At 47.0% G+C, this 20,766-nt stretch overlaps 1 protein-coding gene across 1 annotated transcript in view; it reads left to right on the top strand.

The window, feature by feature from the left end:
- Positions 1-20,766, top strand: part of CADPS2 (calcium dependent secretion activator 2) — a 794,189-nt gene that overhangs the window by 127,127 nt on the left and 646,296 nt on the right. The window lies entirely within an intron of this gene.

The raw sequence follows: 20,766 nt of genomic DNA, 5'->3' as shown, positions 1-20,766 counted from the left end.
CCCCAGTGTGTAAGAAATGGAGTGGGCATGTGGGGAAAGTGAGGTGTGGGCACAGGTGATATATGGAGGGCAGGGGGAGCACAGGCAATGTTGGGGCATTTCCAGCCCACCCACAGCTTCTGCCCCCACAGCAGGGCACAGGGCTGCAACTGGGCCAGATCAGCTATGGGCAGGAGCTGTCTCCACAGCTCAGTAGACAGGAACTAGCGTGGGATGGAGCACAGCATCATGGCTGCCAAGTTGAGGTGCCATGGTGGCAGCATGGAGTTGTGCCTTCCACTGCTGCTGGGCAGGTGTGGGGGTGCTTCACTTTGGCAGCTGTGACAGAGCAACACTTCCTCCTGCACCAGGTCCTTCCTGCTGGGCCATGGAGGTGGCTTCTGCCTAGAACTGGTCTGTCCCAGAACTGGTCCAGCCTAGCTGCAGTCCTGTGCCCCATTGTGGGTGCAGAAATCTGGTGGGGGGGGCTTGTGCCCCTCCCCCCCCACATATTGCCTATGCCTCCCCCCACCCGGTAAGTCACCTATGCACATTTTCCCCACCCCCATAGACTTATCTGGAGGGAGCTGTGGGAGCTGCTATCCACCACCCTAGCCTAGCTGCCCCATGCATGTATGTGTGTGCTCATGCACATGGCACCCCCTGCATCCTGTTCCAGCTATTCTCAAGCAGCTGCTTGCAGACTGGAATTCTGCTAGCCTGTAAAGAGAAGCCTGCCATTTCCTGGATTTTTTTTCTTTAAAGGAGTAAATCCCTACTTTTCCATGTTTTTTCATGGTGAACAGAAAACCTGGGTTCTTGGAAATAAGTAAAGGAGTCTTTTGGGAAAATGTCACCATTTATACCAACTTCATTAAAAAAACAAAACAAAAAAAGAGTAGCATCTTTCATCTGTCAACCAGTTCCCTGATCCGTACAGATCAGCATACTGATTTATTATAGTAATAGGAGTGTCACTTGCAAATCAAGGGAAGTGATTCTTTCACTCTATTTGGGATTGAGGCCCAGAGTACTGTGCCTTGTTTTGGGCCCTACATTCAAGGAGGATATGGACAGGTTGGAAAGGGTCCAGTATAGAGCAACAAAAATCATTAGGGCCCTTAGAGGCAGGTTTATGAGGACAGACTGAAAGAACTGGGGCTATTTAGTCTGAAAAAGAGAAGACCGAGGGGGATTTAATAATCTTCAAATACCTGAAGGGCAGTTATAGAGGATGAAGTTTGGCTTTTCTCTGTGGTTGTAGGGGACAGGATTAGCAGTAATGGCCTCAAGCTTCAGCAGGGAAAACTTTGAGCATTTATGCATATGCTCTTGGTTGGGGCATGCTTTAATGAGAGTGGCTCTAGGAGGAACTTTGAGCATTTATACATATGCTTTTGGTTGGGGCATGCTTTAATGAGAGCGGCTACAAGAGCTGTTCTAATTAAAGCATCCGGGGTGTCATGTGTATCAGCAACCCTGTGCTGAAAAATGGCAGTGGGGACTCTTTAACTAAAGCTCATCGAACAAGCTTTAGTTAAAGCATCCCCACTACCATTTTTCAGTGCAGAGACAGATGCACGTGATCGTAGAGTCTGCTGAAGCATGGTAATTACCACACTCCAGCAGACTTGATTAATCAAGTCTTCTCTGATGTGCTGTAATTACTTGCATGAGCATAAGCACCTTTTCTGCATGTGTATAGGCACCTTTTCTGACTACAGAGCAGTCAAGCATTGGGACATGCTACCTAGAGAAACTGTGGAATCTCCATCCTTGGGAGTTTTCCACAGCAAGTTAGACTGATATTTGGCTGGGATGATTATCACTGTGATCCTGCCTTGAGCAGGAGGCTGGAGTCGATGTTCCCTCTAGCCCTACTTTCCTATAACCTTATGAATTTGACCACTTTTGGATTCATCTTTCCCACACCTTCTAATTGCTCTTTCATAACAAATTTGATCAGTTTTTGTTGTTGGTGTTACTGTTGTTGGCTGACCCTTTCAAGTTGCCAGGCAGGTGGAGGCAGCAAATACTTAACAAATACATCTAAGAGGGAACAACATTTACTTATTAATAGTAGGCATTGTTTCCTTTAAATAAGATGTTCCACCTTTATAGTAACAAGCTATTACATAGCTTGTGTGCTGTCCCTTATTTTCCTGATTTCTAGTGGCAGGAACTTTTTTCTTTTTCAAAAAGCAGGGGGCTGGACTCAAATCTTCTGAGGTCCCTTCCAGCTCTGTCTATGAAATTTATGAAAAAGACTATATTTCAATGTTAACTTCATAAATCCCAGTTGAAACAATGCTTTATGAAAAACAGTCTAAAGGTCAGTGAATGGAAATTGATATTATAGAGGATTAGGTTAATAGAATTCATAAATATGGTCTCTTGGGCAGTTAGGAGTGTTGAGGAACTCTGTGTTTCATTTTTTGTAGTCCTTACTTTGCGGCAGGAAAGAGAAGTCCCGATTCCAACTGCCAAGCATTTCCCTTTCTTTTTCTACCTGCCTGCACAAGCAGAGGAATCCTCTGTGGTTTGGTGGTAGAATCCTTATCTGGCACACAGGAGACCTGGGTTCAATTCCTGGATTCTTATACAGATACACCCAGGGAGGCACCAAACGTGCGGACTCGGTTTGGCCTTTGGATTCTGTCGCAGTGGCCGAAAGGAAGGTCTGGGCAGCCTCAGCTCCTCCAAAAACTCCTGCCTAGGTTTATGCATCAAAGGCTTGGGTGGCCTCATGCATACACCATGATCTGGAAGGATCAGCGGTTGCCAAACAAACACGAGCAGAAAAAAATGCCATCTGTGCTAGCTTGATTAACTTGCTTTTATTTATTTATTTTTGAAAAAGTACAATTATGTCACTACTTCCCATCTCCCCTCTTCTTTCCCCCAAATTTTCTATAATTACAGGGTTTTTTCCCCCCCAGGAAATTTTCAAAAAAACGTCATGAACTTCAGAATAAAATTAATATTAAGTTCTGTTTTACTCACCATTTCCCTGTGCCTTATTGCTTGTTATCATGTGTGTTCCTGGCTTGACTGTGGGCACAGACAGAAGTGCAGCTCCCCACTGTAACTGAGATCACTTTGCAGGAAGCGTTCTGAGTTGCAACGATCCCCCTGGATCAAACAGAAGTTCACTGTTGGTTCCAGGGGGGAGGGGAATCTAGCTTCTGGGTGCCTGCAGCCTATTTCCCTTTGCAAAGGCCTCTTCTCCCTCCAAGCCTGTCCCTGTTTTTAAGAATGGGAGCGGAGGGAAGGGAGCAGAGGGAGCTTGTTTTGAGGGGTTCCCAAGCCAGCTCTGGAGGGTGAGTGGGTGAATTGCAGCCCCCCACCTTTTGGAGGAAGGGGGTTCCAGCAAACCCACCTAAGCCTCCAGTGGGGACTGAATAAACCCTAGACTGAACTCCCTCTGCTCCCTTTCCCCGCTCCCATTCTGAAAAGAGCGAAAGACTGGAAGGCAGTGCAGACAGAAGTTAAAGAAGACTGTGTTTTGAAACATTTTCATCTGAGCCCTCATGAAGCCACGGGTCAGATTTTTGCCTGATCAGCCCTTTTTAAAGCAGTCTGCAGCTATTTACTTGTTTGATCGTGGCTATAGACCACTTTCTGTGCCCAGATGGGACAAAATTTATCACTCTGTCTTCATCCTGAGTCCACAGTGTAGCCAATTTCCTCTTCTTTCTTGTGGATGAGGGTTTGTTTGCTTGATGCTGTGCAAGCAAACTGTAAAAGTATAAACTACTTTTATTTATATGATTACCCTGGCATAGAAGATCAAAATCCTTTTTTTCTTCTTTTTGTTTCCCTTGAGTTGTACATGTAGTGGACTTAATTGAAGGGGTGTTTGAAGATGGAGGGGTTTGCTTAGGGTTGTCATATTTCCAGTTTCAAAAAAGAGGACTCCTGGTGGGGAGGTAATATGATTGTAGGGGGTGGGGGAAGTAGTGATGTGCCCATGCCCTGCCCCTCATTCCCAAGCCATTGCCCCCACTTCCAGCCCTGCTGCTACCCCTCACTCACACCCACAGTACCCTGCCCATTAGACCATGCTGGTACCCCTCATTCCCAACCCACAGTTCACCCCATCCCTGCTGACCTTCACCCCCCCGCCACTGCCTGTACCCCATGCTCCTGACCCACAAACCCCACACCAGCCCTGCTGGTGCCTCTCACTCCCAAACTCCTGCCCTCTGCTCCCCACAGCCCTGCAGTATCTCCAGGCTGCCCTGCCCCTGCAAGCAAGGGTGCTGGGCCGTACAGCTCCCTGCTGCCCCAAAAGGGCCCACCCTTCCCCCTCCGGACAGTCCCTGAGCCCTGTCCCTCTAGCCCCCACTCCTCAGACTTACCTGTATGCAGCTACTGGGGCTGCTCCCACCACCCTACCTGGTTGCATGCTGGCCACGTGCTGCCTCCAATTGCCCTCCACCCCAGCCCCAAGCAGCTCCTTCCTAGGGCAAGCTGGGAAGTTCTGGGAAAAACTTCAGTGCTGAACAGAGCAAAATCCTGGTCATTTGTTGATATATTATGAAACTGCCCAGATGGAAATGGGAGGACTCAAAAAGAGGACGTGTCTGGGAAAACCCAGATGTATGGTAACCCTAGCTTATTTGCACATAAGAATTAGAATGTACCATCTGCTGCCCTTTTGAACCATTCTCCTTTTTGACAGGTCTCCCAAGTGTTTGTGTGTCCACACCCATATGGTCCCACATACTTGCAGCCAAACTTTGGGAGCTCTTTTGGTAGGTCTGGAAGATTGCAGTCTGTGGTGGCTTTCAAACAGCCCTTTTATCTGGGGTACTTCTTGATGGTCACTTTTCGAACCCTGAAGTGATCCATGTGGAAAAGCTCCTGATGTGAATCACGAGGGGATTGAATGTAGGGGAACTAGTAGAATCCACTTTGTCCAAAGTATATAAGAATAAATAATATTTCCTTTTCAGTCTGCTGTGGCTCAGACTCCTTGGGGGACTTCATTCTGGTGCCCTCTCTAGGCATGTGCGGCTAGGGCCCTGCTTACCTGCTGCTAGATGCGTTACTGAGAACTGGATCTCCCACTCCTTGGTCAAATGCCCTAATCACATAGGCTGTTGGGCTGTAAGCAGGTGGGGTCCTCCTCTTGTGTCTCCACTCCATTCAGCTAGTTATGTTCTCCCCCTGCCCCCCCGACTAATGTTGTACATATGTCCACTTAGTGGAACCGCATTTCCACAGAATGTATGCTGCCACGGTGGTTCTGTTGAGCATAGGCAGAGAAGTCTGAAGTCTGTCCATCCAGGTGGAAACGGAATTAAAATCCACCCAAGTAGCTCTTGGATGCCTTTAGGCTAAAGAGGATTTGAGCCTCTTGTTTTTTATTCTACCATCATTGCCAGGGGGTAGTACCATGGCAGGTAATGTGGCAGGAGAGGAGTACCAGGAAAAATACTGGTGAAGGAGAGAGCAGAAGGTCCTTCTCTTTTTGGCATAGGCTGGAGAAAAGTCTCTTCCAACTCCAAGTAAAGATATGTTACTGCTGTGGAGAATAACGAAGGAAAGGATATTTTCAAGATAAGCTGTGTCCTGACTCTGTCTTTGTTAATGGCACTTGAAGGATGCTTGGCCAGCACTGGATGGTGGCCAGCTGATGCAAATCTTTTTTTCCAACGTCAGATACTCTTAGTAAGTGTCTCTAGTGCAGATGGTGTCTATGTTATACAAGGTATCCAGCAGATATCTCTCTACAGATGTGTGTAAACGTTTACTTATCAGAACAAATAGATGCATTTTGTTTGAATAATTCACTCTAGAAGTGACAAAGTATGAGGAGCAGTCTGTTGGAGGACCTTGAGGCTAGAGCTGAGACTTTTTTTTTCTGTGCTAATCCCTATCCTTTGAACTGTCTTCCAGCATCACTCTCAGGTTCAGTGGCAGGTACAAGTATCTCTCACTGCTGCTTTTGCACATGGGGTTACAGAGCTGTGGTTTCTTGCTTCCTTTTTTGTTCTGCTGTGGAGCAGCTCTCACAGTGAGGGGTCTCCCAACACCATAATTTAGTGCTCCCATATAATAAAATGCCAGTAGGGCCTTACGGAGTGACCAAGGGTTCAGTTCTCCTTCTCTTCTTCCCTCTTACTCTGCCTTTCACTGCCATCATTTTTTCACCTCCTATCTCCCTCATTACTGTTTTTAAGGTTTTTTTCTTTTCTTTTCCTCCAGCAGTACATGATCTGCCTCTCTCTTCCCTGCCCTGCTCTGCCTGATGCAGTGAATATTGCAGTCAAAATGGCCACAGTTTTCCTGTTGAATAAATGTAAAACACATTTTTGTTTGTTAGAATTCCTTGCTGTGATAAAGCTGTTTTCATTTGGATTTTGTCGCGTGCGGGGGAGCTGCGCGCAGCTCGGTGGAGCTGGTGGGTCTTTTCCCCCGGGGCGGGTTTAGTAAAGGAGGTGGCTGCACACGTGTAATGGTTGCAAGATTTTTGTTTTTGTTTTACTTACACGTCAGCGGAATGGACGCGTAGGCGCAAGTGGAAACAGATAATGATTGCATTGGGAGATTGGGATCGACAGCTGCGGAGACCCTCTCGATACAGAGACGGATGAGGTCTTAATGAGTGCACTGGGAAGGGGTACGCCGGGGAATTTCTTAATCGGTGGTGGAGAAGCATGCCAAGGCTGGCCAAGCCTGTGCAGGGAGGAAGAGTTCCTCCTCGATGTGCTGATGAGCGCTGCTTCTGCCAAGCGGAAGCTTGCACATGGGTTTTATGGGCTGAATGATGTCTCTCGCATCATGGGCATGGATTGGTTAATTCTTCGCGCCTGCTTTTGGCGCGCGCGGGAACAAAGTAACAGAAAAAAGGGGTCTCTGAGGGCAGGGAGAACTAGCTGCACAGTTTTGCAGGTTTGTGCTGACGGCACAGTTTTTGCACAAGACAGATTTGAGATGATACATTTTCTACATTGACTTCTTTGATGGAACAAAAAAATCGGTGTTTTGGTCAGCCCTGGCCATTTACCTCTATTTCTTCCCTCTGTAGCATTAGTACTGTACATGTCATAGGAGATGCAAAGTGGGCCATCTGTTTCGGGACTCTTGATGCCTGGTTCCAAGGAGCAGTTCTAATAATCTCTGATTAGAGGAGAAGGTAGAAAGGGAAGTCCTTGGGGGATTTCTTTCCAAGACTAAATATTGGCCCACGTGATACGAAAAGTAACTCCTGAATACTGTTATGGCATCACAAGGTGACACCTGCTATTGCTCATGCATTATATTTCCTTTAGTTTTGTCCTTCTTATTCTGTCTTATTATTTACTTCTCAGTTCTACTCTTGTTAGAAGAACTCTGTTCTGTTTCAAGCACTCCTTTTCTCTCTCTTCTCCCTCTTTCATTCTTACTCCGCCTCATTTTACCATTTTCCCCTGCTGATAATATGGATTACCTGAGCATGTATCCTATAAGACTGTTTTTAATTGTTTCATAAATTGACTGTTAGGGGGCACTGAAAGAGATGATTTGCAGCGGTCTTTTCTTGCAAAGTCGCACTTTAGAGATGCAGACCACATGTGGCTTCCACTAATTGGAGTTAAAAGGTCATTCCTAAACCCCCTTCTCCACATGTGACATTTCAGAATTCTGTTATTGAGACTCTTGAGTGCGTCTTTTTACAACAAGAACATGGCATATTCAGTGGAGTCTTCTCTTGTATCATATGGAGATGCTTAGAAATGGGAGTGAATGATTAATTATTTGACTGTAGAACACAGCTATTTCCTAAATTGGTGGCAGGGGAGCAAGAGAGAAGTGGCACTTTTTTTTATAATTGTGCATTTTGAATTGTTTATGGGAGAGTGCTAGTTATTCATACTAAATATGCCACATTAATAAAAATCTAATATTTGTTTGCAATATTGTTTTTGATTGATGCATCTTGCACAATGAATTATGCGTGATGGTGCAATTTGAATAGCAGCAAACAGCACCCTCTAAAGTTATTCCAAAGCCAACAATGTTTAGTTTTTTTTAAAGTTAGGGTTGCTAGGTGACAGCAATATACTTACATATTGCACTGTTTACAAAACCCAAATATTGCAGCAAAGCAATGAATAGTAAAGGATTTCACAAATCAATACCACCCACATAATTAAAAAAAATCGTATTTCTAACTATTTTTTAAAAGTATGAGGAATTGCATATTTCAGCACAATAACTGCCACTCTGAGCCCTGAATATGAGAGGGGTTGCTATTCTGGTAAGGGTAATAATGCTATTCACTTTAACTGTCTGTCTTAAGAAAAAATATCACTTCATCTATTTCTCCAGTGGAACTATGATTTTTAGTTGAAGCGCTTTGCTCTCCAGAAGCATTTATGAACTGGAATATGCAGCCGTCCCGGGGAGAACCTGGAAGTGGAGGTGGGCTGAAAGGAAAGCAAAGAGAACTGTTGTTTTTAGCAAATTTCGCTACAGGGCTTCCCAGTCCTGCTACCCCTGAAGCTGATGGCAATCTCCCCTCTCTGGTGTAAGATTGCTACTAATAGTCCTTCATGCTGTATGTCTCTTCAAAAGAGGGAATTGTGGTACGTGCTGATTCAAGAAATGATTGCTGTAGGGTTGAGGGGTATGCCTTTGAGACTGGGGATTTTACCCCCTTTTATTCTCTGAGGGGTGTCATCTCTATATGGGAGGGTTAGGAAGTGGAAAACTTGAACAAGGTTGAACTGAGAATTGGAAGCATGGGGAAAAGTAAGATGGAGGGTGAATGAGCTGCTCCATTCCCTTTTTTGTTTCCACTGAGATTATAGCAACTGAGATGTTTTGCCTTAATTTGTGAGATGGAGCTCCCCATGTTCCTTGCAAATCGCTTATGACAGACCCTCCCCCCCACAACAACAGAAAGGTTTTGGTTTGCTAGATAAGACCATCATTTTACTATATTATAGCAAAGCTTTACTCAGCTGTGCCACAAATGAAATGACTAGGCAAGGATTACATAGTTCTGTCCCTGTTCTGCTCCTTACTCCTGGGCTTAACAGCAAAGCCATTTTTCTCTTGAGGCTGTAGCTTCTGAATAGTCAATTTCCCTGAGGAGTGGTGCTGCATTTTTCTTGAACCATGCACCACTTACCTGACTATACTTCTTCCTCCCTTTTGTCTGTCTGGATGTTGCATGTTTCACCATCTTTACTGGCTCATGATATTGGGCAGGCAGGATGAGCACAAGAAGGTGATATGCTGGATGTGAGCACAAAGCAAAGTGAAAGTGATAAATTTAATGCTGGCATCATGAGCAGGAATGACAGTGTCACTTCATGGGCAATGTTTTGTTGTCTCTTGTGTTCTTCTCTGTTACAGTATATTGCAAGAGGTAATATGTTTGGTGAGAGGTGCCCTGAACTGAGTATGTTGCTATAGTGAAACATGATAGGATGAATTAAGGAAGGAATGCCTGATTTTAACTTAAAGCAGACAAGATTCTTTTTGTTTTGAAACTGTGTTGTTCCCCTGGGATAGAAGGGGGAGAAGGGATGAACTATGATATTTTGTAAGCATTTTTAGATGGACTCTAAGAACCATGAAGTGAATGTAAAACCAATGGCATATAACTGAATACGTTCTGGAAAAAAATGATATAGGGAAAATGTGAAACAGTAGGATGATTTTAAAAATAAAATATTTAAATATTGACTGAAAGGCTTGAAAGAAGAATGAAGTCAAGTGGAGAAACTATCCTTTAAAATTTAAAAACAGATATAGCTTTTAAATAAACTTTTTCTAATAAATTTCAGCCTAAATCAATCAAAATAAGATGATTTTTCCCCCGAACAAGTGAGTATCAAAGCAGTGAGGATTGTGGAGACAGAGCTACTTTAGGGTAAAAACAGATTTTTGGGTTTCTTTTATCTTGGGATCCTAGAGATGTATACATCTATTGTTCTATGTTAAGCACCTGTTAAGTATCTGATATACTTGCTATTATGCCAGGAAAAAGTGTTAATTCAGGTTAATTGCCTTTCATTCAGGGATAAACTGAATGTGTAACTCTTGTTTTGTCCCAGGTTTTAACTGAAGCAATCGAAACTCCCTGAAATGCCACAGTTGTTTTTAGCTTGAGAGTCTTGTTATGTTATGCTTAGGTTGTATTAACTGCACTTGAGCATCCGCACATTCAAGCAGGCGAATGCATTGTGGTGGGAGGACTGGAACTGACCCTGGAGCCGGTTCAAGACCTTAGTGCAGTGGAGGGACTGGGAGTGGTAGTCGGTTGTTAGCTGGTCCCAGCCCTCACACCACACTGGAGTCTTGTACTGGATCAAGTGACACAGAGAGGCTAGGACTTAGGGATGTGAAAGGTTAAATGGTTAAGCTATAATTACACTTACACAGTTAATGCATTAGTTAACATTTAGCAGTTAACTTATTTTTTGAAGCACAGGATTGTGCTTGGGTGCACAGTTTTTTAGGATGCAATTACTTGTATCAGATTTTCAAACTACATTGTGTGAATTATCACGTGGTTTACCAGTACTACTGAGCATGGCATTGTAGTGTCTCTCTCACCCTGACCTGTCTGTACCACTGCACTGGCACAGTACAACTCTCAACTTGACCCATAGGCATGTGTTATTGGTTAGACAGTTAACTGATATAATAAGAATAGTTTTTGAATGGTTAATTTTTTAATGATATACATCCCTACTAGGACTGACAGTCAGCTCCAGCCCTGTCAGAAGGCTGAGATCATAGCAAGCTTTATACCATGCTACTGCTCAGAAAACTAATTCATAGTAATGTTTCTTCTAATCTAAATCAGGGGTGTTCAACTCCTCTGGCTATGCAGGTTGCATGAGCGGTGTGGGTCAATCCATCAGCTGGATCTAGCACCCCTGGTGCCCGATCCAGGACTTGCAATGCACACAGTGCCTGACTGACATGTTCTGCAGATCCAAGACTGGTTGGAAGGGGTGGCATGTGCAGTGTAGTTCTGAACCTGCTGAGGTGGCCACTGCATGTAGTGTGGACGATGGAGTGGGAGCCACGTGCAGCGTGTGTACTGGGTCTTGCACACAGGACTGGTCCCACATTCACCACATGGGTCAGCTCGGGCCCAGGGGCAACACTAGGGACTGAGTGATGGTGCTTCACTGGTTGTATCTTTGACACCCCTAATCATCAATAAAAGATGTCCAAAATGTAATATGCTACAAGGCCCTTAAGTAGCCCAGGCAGTAGTACAGTCTTAGATTGAGTTGGGACTTTGCAAGTAGGATTGGCTGCTGGGAGCTTAACTGGGTGAACTTGTCCAGGAAGACATTTTAGTAGCTTTATGGGGAGGTAAGAAAGCTGGAGGAAGATACTGGTTTGGGAGACATCTTGATGGTGTGGTAGCTTTTTGCAACTGAGAGTGTGCTTTTGGAAAGTTTGCTTTGGGTTGCTGTGTACTAGGCTGGTGAAGATGGTCAGAAGACACAACATCATCTTAAACCATTTTTTAAAGCAGATGTAGGAACTGAACTTTTTATTGACCTTCAGTGGCACTTTTTTCTTTTTTTAATATGCCAGAACATAAACAGTTGTGATAAGATATGGATCAGCTTACATTGCTAGATCCGCTGTGCTATCAAGGTGGTTGGGATGAATCCACCTTAATGGTACGTATGAATGGACACATTCAGTTGGAGGCTGAGGATAGCGGTAGATTAAAGCTAGGAGAAGATCACAGTTTCTTCTTAAACAAAAGAGAAACATTCCTGCAAAGTTATGATACATATCTTCTGAATCTGCCTGAGCACCTCTTACAATTGAAAGGCCTATTTTTATTTGCTACTGGTCAGTAGTATCTCTGGGGATGGGCACACAGGGCACCAGTCTTTAGAGGGGGCACTAGATTTGGCAGACCCTGTGGAGCCTGTACCACGGAGTGCTGGAGTTGGTGTGTGGGGAGACTGTATCTCAGCTGCAGTAGCCTGAGTCCACGCTGCAGCAGCTACCATTGTCAGAATGTGGGAAGCCGAGGTAAGGTTGTGGCCCTAAGGAGCTCGCTACACCTCTGCTGCTGGACCAACTAAGGTGCAGGATGGAATACAGTAAGCAAATGTGTTCCCCTGGTTTCAGTGGTTTGAGAGTATGGGCAAAATGAATCCATTCTTGCAAACTGCATGGATAGTTTAGGGATAGGAGAAAAGGAGACAGAGGAGAGGAGAGAAGAGAAGAGGAGATCAGCCTTCAGTAGATGTTCAATCGGGAAAATATTGGTCTAAATCACAGGTGTTCAGCCCCTTTATAGATCCATAGGGAGACCTTTGGGCCATGACTCTGTGCCCTAGATAGGGCATGCAGGGTGATGCAGGGCCCAATCCCAGCATGCTGAGGCTGGGGAGTGGTATGGGGGAGGCACCATGGGGCCCCAGAGCTGGATCTTGGCAAGGTGGAGATGGTGCAGAACCATCAGAGGCAGCATGGGGTCTGATCCTGTGTGTGGATCAGCACAGTGCCATTCATCTGGCCCATGGAGCCAAAACCATGAGCACTGCTGGTTTAAATGGTTAAAAATTTAGGTACAATTTAAGTGACTAACATTAGTGAGCTATGGCAAGGATTAATTTTGAGTGGGTTTTGTCCCTTGTTGGGGATACTGACAAGAACTCTACACTGAAAGAGGAAGTGGGGGTGATTGAGAAAACTGGGAAAGAAGTTTCTGCTCATCTTCTGAGCAGGAGTGCAACTTTTAGTTTATTCTAATTTTTACTCTACCTTTCATGTGTTGGCTGGCTCTTATCTGCTTTGCATTCAGACTGGGTAGGTTCCTCCTCTTTCCAACTTAGGGCCAGTAGGAGCATCAGTGAGTGCACAGAGTCAATTGTCCTCCCTCAACTGACTGTAGAGGTAGACCCAACATGACCAGCAGCAACTCAGACGTGCAGTTGCAGGGAAAGTTGTCTCCTGTCTTTAACTACAGACAGAATCTTTGGAGACCTCTTTTGCAACAGTTTTTAAGTAGTCTCTGAGAATGGAAAAAGTCATGTTTTTTGCAAAAGACTTCTTTGCTAGCTGTCATGAGTATCCAAGTGTGTGTATGGATGTTCTTGAGGACTGCCAAAAGCATGTCTCATATAAAGGTCCATCTCTTGACAACTTTCAAAACTCTGCTTCAGAACATGAAAACTTGAACAAAATATTTTCTCCGGTTGCTGTTCAGAAATGCCTGAAACTGGTTTGGCTGAAATATATAAAAAAGAGCCTTGGGAGGATACTTCTGACAAAAAATTTCAGTCCAAACATAATCAAACAGTTTAAGTTGGGAAGTGTTAGAGAAGTTCCATATGTGATGTTACCAGTCATGTCTGTAATAATATTACAAGAAGAGTTCACATACACCATAGCTGTGAAGAGAAGTAATATTTAATGCAGATGCTGGCAGTCAACATTAGGAAGAAACATATTGCATATAATTATAAATGGATCAAAAACAGACGTCTGTTTATCTTTTAATCTCAAATCCACGTGAGAATTGCAAGAGGATCTGTTCTGATTTTTGTTAATTTGTTTGGGAGCTGGGAACCAGTAGTATATTGTTTTGTGGTTTGACAAGTCAAAATGTACATGTGTTAAAGTGCCATTTGAATGTAGTGTATGTACAGCATAGCTGCAGTGTGCCTGATCTATCATTCTAGAATTGCCACAAGGTGGCAGCGTGTTAGAACATTATGGTGACCTTATTGGGTCTGTCATTTTCACATTTCCCTGTGTGTGCGATCGGCATGGTGTTTACTTATACAACAAAGTGTGCGTCGGTGAGAGAGAACTGACATTTTAAAAATCAGAAATCTTATTAAACTGGTGGTGCTGAATTTCATTTTTGTACTGTGATTCATGTGTCTTTGACTACCTGCTGCTTTGGCTTTCTTTTGGGGCTGTGCTGATTTGCTCCACCTACACAGCCAAAGAAAAGTAAATCAAAAGGCCCAGTAGTAATAGTTGATGCCAACTTAGCATGCAGTCCTAGACAACTTGACTTCCATGAGGATTGCTTATTCATTTGAGTTATTTTCTTAAAGTCAAATAAATGAGTCTTGATACTAATTCTGCACAAGAAGTTGTGGCTTTTGTTCCAGTTCATTCTTAGTGAAGGCATTTAGTTCATTCTGATTCATAGATGTTAGGGGCTGGAAGGGACCTCACGAGATCATCAGGTCCAGTCCCCCTGCACTTGGGCAGGAAAGAGTGCCGATGTCAGATGACCCCAGAAAGGTGTGCATCCAGTTGTTAATTGTACTAATAGGCAGCTCATGACAAACTGCCTATGTTTATATATAAAAGATTGCATGCCATGTAATTTAGTTATTTTTTTTGCCACAGACTGTGGAAAGATAGTACAGTAGTTAAACAGCATTATTTTTTTAAAATGGTCTTGAAGAGCTTTCCGAATACATATTCTAAATATGCATTTCCCTCCTGTAGTTGAACAAGAATCAGTTTAAGCCAAGCAGTCTGTTCCTCCATCTCGTTTCTGTTTCCAGAAGAATTAATAAAGTGAAGCTCAGAATAACTAGAATAACTTACTCTTCTCCTTTGAAACAGTGGTTTGGACTTATAGGGTAGGGACAGAAGTTGCATATAAACTGATATAAGTAATCAGAAATTGGTTTAAACCTGTAACACAACAGAAGTTCAGTGCACTTAGACCAATTTCAAAATGGCCAAAACTGGTTTAAGATGAACCTGGTTAGAAGTAGTATCAGACTGAACTGATTTAGGTTAAACTAGTTTATGGAACTTCTGTCCCAGATCCCTTCCCACTTCAAATGAACTCTCGGTTCCTTCAGCATCCCAGGATGCTTTGCTGGGCTGTGCTGTCTGCTCCAGTGGAGAAGAGTTGGCCCCATGCCACTGCTCCCTAAATTCATAGATTCATAGATATTAGGGACTGGAAGGGACCTTGTGAGATCAAGTCCAGCCCTCCTGTCTTAGGCAGGAAGTCTGCTGGAGTGAAATGATCCCATCAAGATAATTATCTAAATGCTTTTTGAAAGAGTCCAGAGTAGGTAGTTGCACCACACTGGGGGGGGGGGGGGAGTCTGTTCCCAACCCTGGACACTCAGACTGTAAAGAAGTTTTTCCTCACATCCAGTATAAATCAGCCTTCCAGAAGGCTGTTGGACCTTGTTATCCCTAGGGGAGCCCTGGTGAACAACTGTCCCAGGTGAACAACTAGGGGAGCCCTGATGAATCCCTAGGGGAGCCCTGGTGAACAACTGCATCTCAAGCCAGTCCAGAGAGATGATACTCCCCCTCTGTGCGACTTTGGTCAGGCCGCAGTTGGAGTACTGTGTCCAGTACTGGGCACCGCACTTTAAAAAGGATGTGGCCAGCCTGGAGAGGGTTCAGAGGAGGGCCACCTGCTTGGAGAGAGGGCAGCAGGACAGGCCCTATAAGAGAGATTGAGGGACCTGAACCTGTTCAGCCTCAGCAAGAGGAGGCTGAGGGGGGACCTGGTGGCTGCCTACAAACTCATCAGGGGAGATCAACAGCAAATAGGTAGAACCCTTTTCTCCCCAGCACCACCTGGGGTGACAAAGAACAGTGGTAATAAGCTGATGGAGAAGAGGTTTAGGTAATTTTTTACAGTTAGGGTGGCCAAAATCTGGAACCAACTTCCCAGGGAAGTGGTCCTCGCCCCTACCTTGGGCAAATTCAAGAGGAGGTTGGGTGATCACCTGTCTGGGGTCCTGTTAACCCAGCATTCATTCCTGCTTGTGGCAGGGGTCAGGCTAGATGATCTGTTCAGGTCCCTCCTGACCCTAGCTACTATGAAACTGTGTTCTCCCAGATCCTGGTATACCTTCCCCCTTATATACTTATAGGCTGCCACCAAGTTTCATAGTTGGTAGGGTCGGAAGGGACATAAGCAGATCATCAAGTCCGACCCCATTCCATGGGCAGAAAAGGGTGCTGGGGTCAAATGACTCCAGCTAGGCGATTTGTCTAGCCTCCTTTTGAAGACCCCCAAGGGTAGGGGCGAGCACCACTTCCCTTGGAAGTTGGTTCCAGCTCCTAGCCACCCTGACCATGAAGTAGTATCTCCTGATGTCTAGCCTGAATCTACTCTCAGTCAACTTATGGCTGTTGTTCCTTGTTACTCTCAGTAGTGCTTGGGGGAACAGGGACTCTCCCATTGCCTGATGGTCTCCCCTGGCCAGTTTATAGGCGGCCACCAGATTCCCCTCCCAGCCTTCTTTTGTGGAGGCTGAACAGATTCATGCCTCTCTTCATGGGGCCTACCCTGCTGCCCCCGATCATGTGAGTGGCCCTCCTTTGGACCCTCCTGATGCTATCCACATCCCTCTTGAAATGCACAGTCCCCCCTGAGCCTTCCCTTCTCCAGGTCGAAGAGTCCCATGTCCCTTTGCCTCTCCTTGTAAGGCTTGCTCTCTTGGCCTTTGATCATGTGAGTGGCTCTCCTTTGCACTCTGGAGCTTATCTATATCCCTCTTGAAGTGGGGGGCCCAGAACTGGACGCAGTACTCTACATTAGCTGCAGCCTCGCTATGGCCAGGTAAAGTGGGAGGATGATGTCCCTGGTTTTGCTTGAAGTGCATCAATGGATGCATGCCAGGTTTTGGGTTGCGTTGCTGGCTAGGGCGTTGTGTTGTGGTCAATCAGGACCCCCAAGTGTCTTTTGGTTGTCAGTCAGGACCCCCTCATTCATCTTGTGGTCAATCAGGACCCCCTAGTGTCTTTTGGTTGTGGTGCTAGCGAGTGTAGCAATGCCGAGTCTACAAATATGATGCTGGTTTTTCCTCCCAAAGTGGAGCACTGTGCGCTTCTCTACATTGAATGCCATCAGGTTTTGTTCCACCCACCTTGTGAGCATGTCCTGGTTGACGTGTATCCCCAGCCGATCTCCCAGTGTGTCCGCCTTTCCCCACAGTTTAGTGTTGTCCATGAACTTTACCAGTTCACATCTGACACACGAATCCAGATCGTTAATGAAGATACTGAAGAGTACTGGTCTGAGTACTGAACCGTGAGGGACATCACTGGTCGCTTTGTGCCATGTTGATCTGCTTCCATCAACTAATACTTTTTGGGCCCGACCCCAGAGCTAGTTCCCCAGCCATCAGACCATGAGATGGTAGAGGCCACGGTTCTCCAACTTAACCATGAGGACATTATGGGAGATCAAGTCAAAGACTTTCTTGAAATCCAGATGTCATCAACTTCCTTTCCCTTGTCCAGGCAGTGTGTCACCTGGTCATAGAAGGAGATGAGGTTGGTCAGGCTAGACCTTTCAGCAACAAAGCCATGTTAGCTGGCGCTCAGAAAGTTGTCTTCCATTAGCCTGTTGCTGATGGAACCTTTGATTTTTCTCCAGGATCTTCCCAGGGATGGATGTCAAACTGATTGGCCCATAATTCCCTGGACCTTTCTTCCTTCCTTCCTTTCTTGAAGATTGGGACCACGTTGGTTATTTTGGAGTCTTCTGGTACCTCTCTTGAGCGCCAAGAGTTCTTAAATATCTTTGCTGTAGGGCGTGCTACGATGTCTGCTAGCTCCTTCAGGACTCTTGGGTGCATTCCGCCCAGGCCTGTGGACTTCTGGATGTTGAGCCTCTTGAGGGGTTCTCTCACTTGATCTATCAGTTTTGGGCCCATCTCTCACCCCCTGGATGCTTTGTGTCCTGTCCAACAGGGTAACCCCCTTGGGCAGGTGGAAGACCAACACAAAGTAATCATTTAGGAGGTTAATGCTCAGTAAAAGGCCAAACGTCAGCTGCTCCATTTGATTTAGCAGGGGTCCAATGTTGCCATTGTTCTTTCTCTGACTTCCCACATATCTGAAGAAGGACTTTTTGCTGTCCTTGATACCTGTGGCTAGCCTAAGTTTGTTTTTTTCCTGGCTTTTCTGGTCCACTTTCTACAGGTGTGGGCTAGTGTTATGTAGTCCACTTTGGTGATGATTCCTGTTTTTTTTTCCCATCAGGTGTAGGCTTCTCTCTAATTTCAGGAGGTCCAAAAGTTGCCTGTTAAGCCAAAGGGGTTTCCCAGCCTGCAGGACAGAATGAATTTTCCTTGTACTTCAGGAATTATGTTCTTAAGAAACAGCTGTTTCTCGTTAACTCCCCTTCCTAAGGGACCATGGTCTCTTAATGCCTGACTGACCAGTCTCCTGAATTTGTGAAAGTCAGCCTTCCCAAAGTTGAGGATTTCTGTTTTACTGACAGATTTTCCTGCCCTGTGTTGGACAGAGAAAGTGATCAGATCATGGTCGCTGTCACCAAGCTTCCCCTCGATCCTCAGATCACTCAACAGGTCATTTTCTTTGGCCAGAACCATATCCAGCAATGCCTCTCCCTTAGTTGGCCACTGCCTCTTTCCCTGAAGTGCAGCTCGTGGTCAAAGAAGCCAAACCCCTTGCGATGGCACCATCGCCTGAGTCTTCTGTTAAGCTCTTTGATGCACCTTTCCCTCCAATGCCTGTGACCAGGAGTATGGAGGAAAAAACTACCTACACCCCCCAGGCCCTTGAGCCCAACCCCCAGAGCCCTGTAGTCACTTGTGACCTGGCGGGGATTGTCTTGAGCCATGTCACTTGTGCTCATGTGGATGGGTAGCACAGGGTGGTGGTGGTTGGGGGACCAGATGAGTTTGGGGATCCTCTCAGTCGCATCCCGGACATGAGCCCCTGGGAGGCAGCAGACCTCATGGGTTCAGGGGTTACGGCAACAGATTGCCCCCTCAAGAGGGAGTTGCCTACCACACTTACTCTGCGCCTTCTGGTTGTGGTTGCTGGTGGCCCTCCACCCTCACATGCTGGAGCCAGCAGCTTGGCTGACTGGTGATGTAAGGAATTTGAATTTGTTGTGCAGCTCCAGGGAAGTGACTATCCTAGTGCGGTCATCCTTGGGCTGGAGGCTACTTTCATCCAGGCAGCCCCTGGCTGGACTTCATGGTGGCTCTTCATTATGCTTTCTTGGTGGAGAGCCTGGTAGTAGGTGTCCAGTTCCTGTTCTGCCTGCCTAATGGCGCACAGCCTCTGCCTGGAGCCCCCTAATCTGGCATTCCAGGGCCTCCACTGTCGAGCATGCCTCACAAGGGGAGGTGTCAGTTCTCCTAAACCCAGTGGCCTGCATCTGTGCTAGGTAGCCTCCACAGCCAGAGGCCAGGGGCGAAGTCTGGGTGGAGCCTGGGGCCATGGGCTCCGCCCAGGTGTGGGCAGGGACCTCAGGCTCTGTTTGGGTAGAGACTAGAACCATAGGCTCCATCTGGGTGAAGGCCTTGGTGTTACCAGAATGGGGGGGCCCCAACTGCAGGGCGGAACTTCAGGGTGTGACACGTCCCTCCCACCATGGTCTATGTAGTAGTCTGGGCTACTCCTGTGCAGACCCTTCCCTTCAGGCTCACTGGCTAGAGCCTCATGCCCTCCTGTGTGAGCTCCTGCGCTAACTCCTGCGCTGGACCCAGAAGCACGCCTGTTTGCGCATTCCGTTTGCAAGGCTCCAGTCACGTGGCTCCCTAGGGGGCTGGGCCAAGTAGGAGCTATGGAGGGGGGGGGTGACCCTCCTCAGCTGCTCTCAGCTGCTTGGCACCCACCCACCATGGGCCCCACCTACCTCCTGGCAGTGCTGGGGGTCTGGGTCAGGGTCTTTTGGGTGTGCGCTGGGGTCCTCAAGGTCCCAGGCTCAGCAGGGGCACGATGGGCTTTCACCCATGCATCTTGCTGGGTACAAACTGCCTGTTCTAGCTGGCTGTGAAAGGGGTGGGGGTGGGAAACCTGGCTCTGAACTCCAGCCAGGGTCTACATGGTGGGGGGCAGGGTAGCTCCCCACAGTCTTTACCCTGCCCCATTCTCCAGTGGAGGGGTGGGGGGTGCAGCCAGAAGCTGGCACGCTGAAGGGTAAGTAGAGGAGAAGCTGTAAACCTTCTTCCATGCCTTCCACCTCAGCATGCCAGCCTGGGTGGCATCTGGCCATGCCCCCACCCCTCCGCTCGAGTGGGGAGCAGGGGGAAAGTTGGGCAGGGGCTGCTTCACTCCTGCTGGGATCCCATGCAGGTGTGGAGGGGTTCCCCTCCAGGTACTGGATCCCAGCTGAGGTTTGCCCTGGAGGCAGGGACAGCCCCTGCCAGGCTCGTTCCTCACTTAGGAGAGGGGAGGGCAGCCCTTGCCAGGTTTTCTCCCTTGCTTGAGTGGAGAGCGGTGGGTGTGGTCACACCCCAGCCCAGGGTTGGCAGGCTGAGGTGGAGAAGGAGGGGGTTTAAACCTCCCTCCCTCCCTGCCTGAGTGTGAGCCCTGGGCTGGGGTCCAGCCATGCCCCTGCCTCCCACTTGAGTGAGTAGCAAGGTGGGGGGAGGGCAAAAGCCTGGCAGGGGCTGCCACTCCTAGGCAAACTCCAGCTGGGGTCCAGGGCCAGAGGGGGTTTAAAAACCCCTCCCTCCCCACCTCAACCTTCGAGACCCCAGCTGAGATGTGGCCACCTCCCCCACTATCTGCTTGAGCAGTTGGTGGTGGCCTGGTAGGGGCTGCCCCTTCCATCCTGAGGCAGGCCCAGGATGTGGTCTTGTGCAGCCATGGAGGCGGTTTAAATCCCTTCCCTTCCCACTGCAGCCTGCTCTCTGGGGCATGGCCATGCTCTCTGCCTGTGGTGGGGGCAAAACTGGCAGGGACTGCCCTCCTTTCAAGTGGGGAGCATGGGCCATAAGCCTGGCAGGGGCTGCTCTCCCAGGCAGACTGGGGCTGGGTTCCTGTGTAGGCCTAAGAGGGTGTTTAACGCGTTCCCCCCCCCCCCCCCCC

The sequence above is a fragment of the Gavialis gangeticus genome, unplaced genomic scaffold (assembly GCF_001723915.1).
Source record: "Gavialis gangeticus isolate Ggan-Ray unplaced genomic scaffold, GavGan_comp1, whole genome shotgun sequence".
Taxonomy (NCBI): Eukaryota; Metazoa; Chordata; order Crocodylia; family Gavialidae; genus Gavialis; species Gavialis gangeticus.
Note: the sequence above shows the minus strand (reverse complement) of the source record. Positions and strands in the feature narration are given on the sequence as shown.